Here is a 9,788-nt window from a genome sequence, read left to right on the forward strand (position 1 = left end):
CAGACTGTGGAACAGACCATCAATTACTGATATGCAAATTCAAACTGCCTTTGAGTTATAGTGTTGGAGGAGAATACTAAAAGTGCCATGGACTGCTAAAAGAATCAATAGATCTATTTTGGAAGAAGTGCAGCCATAGGAAATGTTCCTTAGAGGCCAGGATGGCTAAGTTTCGTCTCTCATACTTTGGACATATTGTCAAAAGAGAACAGTTGCTGGAGAAGGATGTCATGCTGGATAAGATGGACGGTCAGAGAAAAAGAGGAAGAACCCTAACGAGATGGATCAGCCAGGTGGCATCATTGATGGACTCAAGTGTGGCAGTGGTAGTGAGGTTGACGCAGCATCAGGCATTGTTTTGTTCTGCTGAGCATGGGGTTGCTATGAGTCAGCTCCGACTCAATGGCACCTGTCAACAACAACAACAAGGCATTTGGCTTGTTGACTTTCTGAGGGACCAAAAAGCAAAAACATCTGCTTAATAGTGCAGTGGTTACGAATCGGGCTGTGAACCTCAGGGTCCAGCAGTTCGAAACTACCAGCTGTTCCGTGGGAGAAAGATGAGGCGTTCTGCTCCTGTAAGGATTTACAGCCTCGGAAACCCTGTACAGGGTCGCTATGAACCAGAACCGACTCCATAGCACTTAACAACAACAAATATGAGTGTGCTGTGAGAAGGTTAGACAAAGCTTTTTACTTAAAAACAAACAAACAAAAATCACCTGGAAAAGCCTCACCAGAGTCTTCCACAACAACATTCCTGTTCATTCTTCTCTTGAAATGAAATATTTTTCAAGAGTTTTGAAGGAAAATCATTAGGCATTCACATTACAGCCCTGATTTGGCTCCTTCTGAATTCTTTTTGTTTCCTAAACTTAAAAATTCGTTAAAGTCCATCCTTTTTTTTTTTTCAATTAATAATGTAAAAAGACTGCACTAACATGGTTATATTTTTAGGACCCTCAGTTCTTTGTTGTTGTTATTAAGTGACATCAAGTCAGTTCTGACTCACAGCAACCCTGGTGGGTTTGAACGCCCAATGTTTTGGTTATCAGTACAGTGCTTATTCTACTGCAACACAATAAGGCTTTAGTTTTTTAGGGATGGACTCAATGACTTATATCATTGCTTATTTATAAAAATGCCTTGACTTGAACTTATATTGAGCAATAGGCATTTTTATTTTTATCTTTTAATTTTATTTTTTCCACACTCTTTGAAGTCCCATTATGTTCTCCTTTTATCAACATTAGTAACTATAAGACAAAAGGGTCATACTCTGAGTCAGAATCTGCTGGGCAGCAATGGGTTTTTTTGAGGGTCAATCAAATCACACAACTCTAGGGGGAACAATCAACATAGACAAAGATGTGAATGGCTTCCACTAGAGGATGCAAGATACCAGCCCTAAAGCTATTTAGAAAGTAAGATTTAACTTTGTGCATGGATGTGTGGGCTAATGCACCAGACTGCAAAGCCATTTGAACTGCAAAGTTGGCATTTCAAGCTCACCAACTGCTCCTTGGAAACCCCATACAGGGTTGCTATGGGTCAGAATCAACTCAGTGACACTTCAAAACAACAACAATGGATGTACTATAAGATGGGAAGTCGATATATCACCAAATATAGACTATTACCTTTTACTTCTGCAACGACAAATTGGTTCCATTTTCAGGGCTTTGATGTAGAGTTAGAACCTTTGTGACAAGTAAGGCTATACAAAAATATGAGCCAAGAATGTGCAAAGATCAATTATCAATGTCTGCTATAGGTCCTGAATTTGTTGTTGTTGTTGTTGTCAGATGCCATCGAGTCAGAACCGACTCATAACAACTCCATGCACAGCAGAACGAAACAATGTCTGATCCTGGGCCAACCTCACTACTGCTCCCACACTTGATGCCATCAATGATGCCACATAGCTGATCTATCTCATTGGGGGTCTTCCTCTCTTTCTCTGACCCTCCATCTTACCCAGCATGACATCCTTCTCTAGGTCCTGAATAGGGTGGTGTTAACATATGTGCCATATATTAGTGAAACCTATTGAAGCTCTTCCTTGTAAAAGAGATTTCTATCTAGATGGTATTTCTTGTAGAAACAGGAAACAGTGTATGCCAAGCAGTGATAGTTCCATGGCAATACACTTGCCTTCCATGCTGGGGATCCAAATTTGCTTCCAGGCCAGTACACCTCATGCACAACCACTACCCCTCTCTCAGCGGAGGACCACATGTTGCTGTGGTGCTGAACATATTTCAGAGGAGCTTTCAGATTCAGTTAGACTAGGAAGGAGAATATGGCTGTATAGCTCTGAAAACCAGCCAATGGATCACAATAGTCCAGTACCAACAGATTCAGGGTGTGGTGTGTGACTGGGAAGACTTTTGTTCCCTTGTGTATAGGGTTGTGCCCTTGTGCATGGGATGTTCCCTCGCTCAATTATTGTTATTGTTAAGTGTCACAGAGTCGGTTCAACCCATAGCAACCCTGTATAGGGTTTCCGAGGAGCAGATGATGAACTTGAACTGCCATTTTTGTAGTTCAAATGACTTTGCAGTCCAGTGCATTAACCCACAGTGCTACACAAGTACTCCTTCTGTGTAGTAGGTGTGAGGAAATATGAAAATAACCTTTATCAAGATATTTGAGGGATGGGGAAGTTCTAAAATGGTTTTCTTGTGCCTTGACTTTCTGATCATATCTCTGTAAAAGTCCCTATCAAACTGAAAAGTAGTGTCAAATTTTAAGTTCTAGCCTCATCAATACCTGGAATCTGTGAGTATTAGAATTCTTTCTAGATTTATAAAATTATACACAAAATTATCTCATTGTTTCAGATCCCCAAAGAGTTACAGAAAGCACAACTAAACCATTAAAATTACTAAAATTTTCTAAAGGGAACCCATACAACAAATATTTAATTGAAAAAAAAAAAAAAAGAAAGGAATACAGAAGAACTGAAAAGTAGTGCTAAAGTAGATTTGAATTTCACATTCTTATATTGGAATATTAATAAAAAGAAGATCAGATTGATAGTGTGGTTTAAATGACGAGATCATTTCTTTTTACCAACCAAAGAATCTCGTATTTTTGAAGGCCCAAAAAGCTTAAAAAATGCTGACTTCATGCCTATGCTAACAGCAATTGTGGGTGTAATTGTGACATTTCTCCAAATCTTTGGCATTTTGTCCATTTATATATCATCACCATGGCTACTGTGACAACATTTAAAACAATTCCAATGTAAATCTGACAGCACCTCATTAGATTTTCATAGAATCATGTAATTAGGTAAGAAAAGACCGCTGATTGAGAAGGTTAACATTGTCTTAGACAGGATTACATTTCACAATTAACAATCACAACATTCCTTCTCAAAAGCCCTCCCTAATTTAGCTGGTGCTCCTTTGAGCTGGAAATCAGGAGAGACTGGTTTTAAAACCGGAAGCTTCAGTGGGGGAATTAAAAAGGAACAACGCTGAACTACTCTTTGAGGTGTGGGGAGCCACAAGGGACCTGCTCTTCCTCATGCTCCTCAAAGGATTTGGAAATGCTTTTGTTCTGACTTCAGGAAAGCTTGGACTCAAATAAAGGTTAAGCTCATGGATCTTAATATTATAATTTACCATCTTTCTTTTTCTTAACTAATTGAATATAATTAAGGGAGATAAAAGTACCATTAAATCAATGTTCTCTCAGGATGCAAAAGCCACCTACCAACAGAAATGGCACCAGCCTGATGCATTTTCTTAATAATGTTTAAATGTATTGCTTGTTCCTAGGTCCAGAGGTGAAGCTGAAGTCAAACATAATTTTAAGACAAACATATTCTGTATTCTGAGGAGGTAAGCCACAGGAAAGTTATTCAAGCTGCCATCATGGCCGCCTTGTTTGTAAAAAGGCATCATAAATGATCAGTTTGACATTCTTTGGGGTTTTGACTGGGGGAAATGTTTACACTCTTGAAATCATCCATAATGAGGAAGAATTTAGACTAATTGGCAAATCTAATAGGGGAGCTGATTAGTTCATATAAATAGCTCAATTCCATTATTTGACAGAGATTGCACAACACTGGCCATTCTTAAGAGAGCTCTATTCAATTTTATTACAGAGCCAAAAAATAAAAAGAGAGAGAAAGCAGACAAAATCAATTTGTTATTGTTCTCAAAAGAGTCGCTGTCCACCATGGAATTGACTTATAAAATCTGTGCTTTGAATCCAATTATCTAATCTGAGAGAGGAATCTACATAGATGTAGCTACCATACCAAGTAAGCAAGTGGAAGATATGGGTACAGAACCAAACTGAAGTGTGCATGGGTGATACATTCCATGAGTTGGTGCATTATATAAAATTGATGCTAAAATGAATAGAATTCTTACTCTCTCTGCTTTTCCTCAAAATGGTGAATTCTCAACTCCTCTCAAATGACATTCTGAAAGTAAAGATTGGCAATTTTAGCTGTCTTCTGCAACTCCAACTGTCTTTACATTAGTGCTTATCACTTGGAGCTGTTCTTTGCCCCAAGGGACATTTGACAATGTCTGGAGACATTTTGCTGTTGTCACAACTAGGAGACAGCTGCTAATGGTATGCAGTGGGTATAGCTCAGAGATGCAGCTAAACATCTTACAATGCACAGAACAGTCTCCCATATAAGAATTATCCTGTCCAGAACGTCAAGAGTGCCGTGATTGAAAAATTCTGCTTTAAATAAATGCCCTGATTTTTTTTTTTCTTCTTAACCTAGTAAATAACTAAATTTTTTATTTAAAAAACATTCACTGCTTAATCTTCCAAGTTTGGTCACTGGGATTCCTCATAAAAAATGAGATTCCAATGGAGGTGCAATTTGTGAAGAACTCTATGTGTTTAAAAAGGAGCTCTAGTGCACAGTGGTTATGAGTCGTGCTGCTAACCTCAAGGTCAGCAGTTTGAAACTACCAGCCATTCCACAGGAGAAAGATGAGGCTTTCTGCTCCTATAAAGGTGTGCAACCTCGGAAACCCTTTATAGGGTCTCTATGAGTATGCACTGACTTTAGGGCACATAACCACCACCACCACTATGTGTTTAAAAGCAGTTAACCCTTTTCTCTCCGGGAACACAGGAGTTCATCACATGATATTTTTTTGTGAAATCTTGGCATAGGCTCTCTTTACTTCATTATTCAGAGCATACACTCAAAAGTGGCTCTTCTAACTTGAAATCCTGGGAGACATCCAGCAATCTTCTAGACAAGGACTTTTTTTTAGAAAAGGTCAGTTGTACCATAATCAGATTTATCATATCACATAAAAACACCACCACCAAAAAAAAAAAAAAAAAAAAAAAATTCCAAAATTCGATAGACAAGGCTTTTATTAAAAAGAGACACTATAGAAAGGGGGCAGGAGAAAGGAATGATCACAGTAAAAGAAAGGAAATAGTTGCCATTGAGAGAATACTCTAACTAGAAGAAAAGCAATTGTCTTAAAGAAAGGCAAAATGGATTCTATTATGGAGATGAGCATAACCAAGGCTGGAAAGAGCCAGGTGAAGGGAAATGAGATGAAAGAGTGGTCCAAATGCCTGACAATTCAGAGAATGTTTGATGTTGAGGCCAGACTGTGCTCCAGGGGGATAACCCAAAGAAAGTTTTATGTTGACTTAGGGATAAAAGTTTGAGTCTTGAGGGAAGGAGAGAAATTTATCCAAAGTTGGTTAACAAGAATTTTCTGTATGCTTGATCAACGAGGGCAACAAGTTCAGTCAACTGTTTATGAGGTAAAGACTGGGAATTCGGTCACTCACTGTCTGTCTTTGTCATAGGTAAACAAGGGAACACCTGGGTGTCTTAAGTTTATGGATTGTTGTTAGATTGTTATGTGCTTTCAAATCGATTTTGACTCATAACAACTCCATGTGCCAGGGAAGAATTGCCCCATAGTGTTTCCTGGGCTCTACTGGCAGTATTTCATTCTGTTGTACATAGGATTCTTATGAATCAGAACCAATCTGGTAAAGTGGCAGGTCAGTGAAAAAGAGGAAGACCCCCAATGAGATGGACTGGCACTGTGGCAGCAGCAATGGACTCATGCATAACAGTGATGGTAAGGTTGGCGCTTAACTGGGCAGTGTTGCGTTCTATTGTGCATAACATTGCTCTGCGTTGTAACTGGCTCATCGGCACCTAACAACAACAACTCTTTAGAGAAGCATATCGTCAGGTCACTGAGTGGGATTGAACCACCAACCTTCTGATTAGCAGCTGAGCACTAAACCATTCATTATCAGGGCTCCTTTGGGACTGATGGTTATTTGTGGCAAGCTGATTTTTGGAATATAAAACCATTGCCATCAAGTCAAATTCCCACTCATAGTGACCATGTAGGACAGTGTTGAATGGCCCCAAAAGGCTTTCAAAGTCAAGTCTCTCTCATGGAGCAGCTGGCGGGTTCAAACCACCAACTTTTCTTTAACCATAAGTGTTTTCCAGGATCACAAGGTTTTAAGTAAAATGTACCATTGCTCAACATCGTGTGGAGATAAGACATGAGCTAAGCCAATTCTAAGCTAAAATTCTGATCCTATGAAAAGTACTTATCATGACCAAACATGCGCTCTTGGGCAAGTTTTCAAATGTCACTAAGGATTCAGGAATTCCTGACACCAAAGAAAAGCGGAGAGTGAAGAATAAATCAGAAAAGGTCCTGGTTTGTAGACTAGAGGAAAACACTGTTGAAAAATCACATTGAAACTCTGCAGATCACTCCAAGACAAAGATCACTCTGACTTAGAAACATAGGGGGAAATTTATGATGTGCATTTCATGACAAACACTAAGTCAGAACAATGCGTGTTCTGGTGATTAAACATGTCTGCTGTCATAGGTAACACTGTTCAAATTAACACAAATATGCAAGTATTAAATTACTTCAACAGCAAGGCAAAAGCTCTTCTGGAAATGGACACTTGGATTATATATCTGCTTATCCCACCGATTTACGTGACAAAATAATTTGGAGACCGTAGGAATTATCGTCCCATGGAGAGAAAGCTTATGAAGTGGTATTTTAAATTCAAGACTGCAATTAACTTAGCTCAAGTTAATAATTCAGGATTTATATCAACACTGCTTTCTGGAGAAAACCTAAATCAGACTGTAGACTGCATTTATTCTTGCTACTTGGGGCAAGCTGTGCTGAGAAGACACAACATTGCTCCTCAGGTTAGAATCAAAAGGAGATGGCAAGAATCCAGCGGAATTTAGAAAGCTGATTAGATAACACATTGCAAAATTCTGCAGAAGATCAAGAAACCTTTTAACTAAAAATGTACACAACAGTTTCTGCTTTCTATTACAATGGTAGGCTTCTGAAGAAAAAAAAAAAAAAAGTAAATGGCATTCAGCTGGTCAGAGATGAGCAAACTTTCAAAGCTACACTTTCCATAAGAAGCACTCTCTAGTTTTCTCGGCGTCTCTCTTCTACTTGCTCTTCTTGTCACAGCTCCTGCAAATCTCCCAGACAGGAAATAACTTGAATTTTATTGGCAATGTTTTGTTTGGTTACAAAAATTAGCTTTCTTATGATACATGCTGTCTTCCATTTCTATGCATTCATTTTAATCTGTCTGTCTTATAAAAACTGTGTGACTAACACCCATATTTTCTTTACTTACTTACATGAAGATTTCTTCAACCAGAACACAGGTGTTAGTATATACCTAAAGATGACCATAAAAAGGCATAAAGATGTGTTTTTAAAACTACAGAGAAAGTTCAGAAAGTTTTTGCAGAACCTCTGACCATCAACAAATGAAAAGATTGTTTTGTCTCCAAATTTTATCAGAAATATTGCTGCAACCTGGCAACCAAATGCACATCAGAAACTTTATATTTGTGCTGGACACTACCTGTTATCCTTTTCCAATTGACTTGTTAATATGAGGAAAAGCTGTGAAATTCTTTGAAATTGACCCAAAAGATTATTGACACACACACCCCTTTTTTTTAATGGAAAACAATGCATAGTCTATGTTAGCTAATTCTATGAGGTCTCAGTGTTTTTCACTGTCTTTGAGCTATTTTACAACCCCACTATAAAACACACATAATACTGCAAATACTATTTGTTATAGAGACGTAAATTTTGCCCAGTGGAAATACAGTTGATTACTATTGCTCTATGGATATTGACAACTTTTACATCTTGTAAGCACAGGCATTCCACGGTGTGGGTCATAAACAATTATAGATAACAATGCAAAGAATGAGAATTCCAGACCATTTAATTATGTTCTTGTGGTTCGAACAGAGCAAGTATGGTTTACTTTACGTTGAAGTGGAATCCTTACTGAAGATTATATTCTTTTAATCAGTAAGTGCTTCAAGTTCTCTTAGCTTTCAGCAACCAACCTTGATACAACCTTCTCCTTCCCTTTGGTAAGGATTACTCGTCCACATAAACTAAAATCCTCACAACTGAGCCAAAAAGCAACATCACAATAAATGAAGAAAGGATTGAAATTGTCAAGAATTTCCTTTTACTTACAGCCACAACCAACACTATGGGAGCTTGCTGTTCTTAGGTGCCTTCTAGTCAGTACCAACCCGTAGTGATTTTATGCACAACAGAACAAAACACTGACTGGTTCTGCAACAACCTCACAATCTTTGTTATGTTCGAGCATATTGCTACTGCTACGGTACCAATCCATCTCACTGAGGAGTCCTCCTTTTTAATTTTTTTTTTTAATAGACCCTCCACTTAACCTAGCATGATGTCCTTCTCCAGTGACCGGTCCCTCCTGATTACATGTCTGAAGAATGGGAGACAAAGTCTGTCCATGCTCATTTCTCAGGAGCATTCTGACTATACTCTTTCAATCCCAGTTTGTTGGTTCAGGTTGTAGCCCACTGTGCTTTTAATATTCTCCAACAACACCAAAATTTAAATGCACCATTTCCTTTAGGATCTTCTTTATTCACTGTCCAACTTTCTGATACATATGAAGTTATTGAAAATATTAAGCCACACGCATATTGTACTTTAAACTGATGGTTTTGCTCTTCAAAACTTTAAAGAGGTCTTGTGCAGCAGATATGCTTAATTCAGTATGTCATTTCGTTTCTTGACTGCTGCTTCCATGAGTGTTGATGGCTGACCCAAGTAACATGAATTCTTTGATAGCTTTAATCTTTTTTCCTTTTATCTTGATCTTATTTATTGGTCCAGTGGAGAGGATTTTTATTCTCTTTACATTGAGGTGTAACATGTAATGAAAGCTGTGGTCTTTGATCTTCATCAGTTAGTATATTAAGTCTTTTTTTGTTTGTAGCAAGCAAGGTTGTATCAACTGCATTTTGCAGGTTGTTAATAAGTCTTCCTCCAATCCTGATACCACGTTCTTCATATAATCCAACTTTTTGAATATTTGTTCAGCATTTGTTGTTGTTGTTAAGTGCCATCGAGTCGGGTCCGACCCATAGCGACCCTGTACAGGGTTTCCGAGGGTGTAAATCTTTACGGGAGTAGAAAGCCTCATCTTTCCACCACAGAGTGGCTGGTAGTTTCAAACCACTGACCTTAAGGTTCGCAGCCCGATTCGTAACCACTACAGACTGAATATATATCATGAAAGACTAAAACTCTGGAATACACCTTTCCTGATTTTAAACAACTCATTGTTCCTTGCTCTATTTAAACAATTGCCTCTTGGTCTCTGTACAGGTTCCTCATGAGCAAAATTAGGTGTTCCATAATGCTCATTATCTGCAATGCTGTCCATAGCTGGTC

This window comes from Chrysochloris asiatica, unplaced genomic scaffold (genome assembly GCF_000296735.1).
Source record: "Chrysochloris asiatica unplaced genomic scaffold, ChrAsi1.0 scaffold00151, whole genome shotgun sequence".
Lineage (NCBI taxonomy): Eukaryota > Metazoa > Chordata > Mammalia > Afrosoricida > Chrysochloridae > Chrysochloris > Chrysochloris asiatica.